Source organism: Melitaea cinxia, chromosome 23, assembly GCF_905220565.1.
Source record: "Melitaea cinxia chromosome 23, ilMelCinx1.1, whole genome shotgun sequence".
In the NCBI taxonomy this organism is placed as follows: Eukaryota; Metazoa; Arthropoda; class Insecta; order Lepidoptera; family Nymphalidae; genus Melitaea; species Melitaea cinxia.
Window position 1 is genome coordinate 6,487,066 of NC_059416.1, and position 2,413 is coordinate 6,489,478.

At 34.7% G+C, this 2,413-nt stretch overlaps 1 long non-coding RNA gene across 1 annotated transcript; it reads left to right on the forward strand.

The window, feature by feature from the left end:
- Nucleotides 1-239: 239 nt before the first annotated feature.
- On the forward strand, nt 240-1,208 carry LOC123665097. Its single transcript, XR_006744989.1, has 2 exons — nt 240-328; nt 703-1,208. It is a non-coding gene; the product is annotated as an uncharacterized LOC123665097 (long non-coding RNA).
- The last annotated feature ends 1,205 nt before the right edge of the window (nt 1,209-2,413 follow it).

The following is a 2,413-nucleotide window of genomic DNA, read 5'->3' on the forward strand; positions in this document are numbered from 1 at the left end:
ATTCGATGTACAAGACATAACGCAAAATCACCACAACCCATTATGGGTAACTTACCAGCTGAAAGAACGTATCTTGAATTTCCTTTTCTGAATACAGGAGTCGATTACGCTGGTCCGATTTTAATAGCTGACCGAAAGGGACGCGGTTGTAAATTGCATAAGTCTTATATTTGTGTTTTCATCTGTTTTGCAGTCAAGGCCGTGCATTTAGAACTTGTGACAGATCTTAGCAAGGACCCATTCTTGGCTGCGTTCAATCGTTTCATATCAAGAAGGGGTAAACCTCAAAACATGTATTCCGATAATGGTACAACCTTCGTAGGAGCATGTAACGATCTTAAACGTTTTTTAAAATTTAATAATCCTTATATACAAAGTAATTTAGCCGAACTTAATATTAATTTTAATTTTATACCGCCATATTCGCCTCACTTTGGGGGTATTTGGGAGGCTGCAGTGAAATCTGTTTAAACTCTTTTGTATCGTATTTTGAATTTAACACATCTAGTTTATGAGGAACTTTCAACATGTTTATATCAAATAGAAGCAATCCTTAATTCAAGACCTCTTACACCTTTGTCCACAGACCCTCTAGACCTTACCTTTTTAACACCAGCCCACTTCCTTATTGGACGACCGCTCATGTCTGTTCCTTATCCCCCACTTCAAGACGTGAACATTAATAGACTTCAACGCTTTCAGAGAATAGAGAAGCTGAGACAGCATTTTTGGAGCCGCTATACACATGAATATATACATCAACTTCAACAGAAACAGAAATGGCACGCATCTTCTGGGAAACTGGAAATAGGAGACATAGTCCTGATCAGGGATGCCAGTGCACCACCATTACTTTGGTCTATGGGGAAAGTAATAAAGCTGATGAAGGGCAGTGACGGAGTTTGCAGAGTTGCCGAAGTACAAACAAAGAGAGGCCCTATAATTCGAAGTTTTAACAATCTCTGTCCTCTTCCAGTTAAACAAATTTGAAGATCATAATCTTCAAGGCCCGGGAGTATGTTCGCGACATCGCGCACCGACACAGCGCACAGGGCGGTGGCTTGCTGCGTGTACGGCTGGTGTTGCGGCCCCCGCGCGCCCCTCCCCTTCTAGCGGTCACTTCTACTCTTAGCCGCACCGGGCTCACATCAAATAATATCAGTCTTTATAAGCATATATTTTTTGTACAATAAATACAGTCCACTTGCTTTACATCTTTTATTTACACAAACAAGTAGGCTCGATCTCAAATTTTAAAAACGTTCTATGATGTGCCCAGATAATAAAATGGAGTACCTAGTACCTATGAAATATAATGTGCTCCTTTCATAAAACAATTATTTGTAAAATATCTGCTTATACTCACGTCATTCACCTAATGAGATCACGTAATGAGATCACGTAACTATATTATGATCAAACATTTTATTTAAAAAATCCTATTATCCATAGTAGTTTTATTTAGTAGGTAACTGGAGTAATGAAAGGAACAACAATACGTGTCAAAGATTCCTTAAATTTTTAATATCAAGATTTTTTTCTAAATATCTTTACAACGATGACGATAATGTATGTTTTTATATAAAACGTTTATTTAAAAATATTCATTTTATTTTTAATTCATTATAATTCAATTTTCAAAATAGTGAATACTGAAGCAAGCTACAGGTGCGCGCCAACCCAGCGGATAGCCGGCACCGGCAGTTGGTACGCGAATTTCATGTCAAATAGACGTGTAGCGCTACGCGTCAGCCGTTCGATATGGCAAAGAAAACGCGAATATTAAAAAAGAAATGGCCGTTATAAATAAATTGTACATATTAGTTAAGTGCTATAGTGAATCGAAATTTTTTATAGTGACTTAAATTTAATATATTTGAAGTTCGTACGTGAAGTTGACACTTGAAAGAACAAGTAAGTTGGTAATTTAAACTAAGTTACTTAAAGTTTGTTATGTGGTGATTTTGTGAGTTGGATATTAAATAGTTTTAAAGAAACTGAACAGGAAAGTGTCCAATCGTCGGTTTTGCTTCTTAAATTTGAAGAATGTAAGTTTTTTTTTTATTACTGCCTGAAGAAAGTGTTATAAGTTTCCTTTTAATGTAGGGTTTGTATTAACTAAATTCCTAATCAAATGCTACTTTATTATAATAGTTTGTGCCCAGTCTTAAGAGAATGTTTTTACATTCAATGTATAACTTTAAAAGCGACGATAATTATTCGCTACGAAAGATAAATAAATAGTATCTTTGAATCGAAACGTAGAAATTAACAATTAAAAAAATTTTAAGCTAGCCGCATTTATTAAATATTTCATCTATTATTTTTCTACACCAATTTATAAATAAAATCTGATATTTAAATACTTAAAATAATTTATTTTGTAAGTTTGATTAAGCATTACCGTATAAAT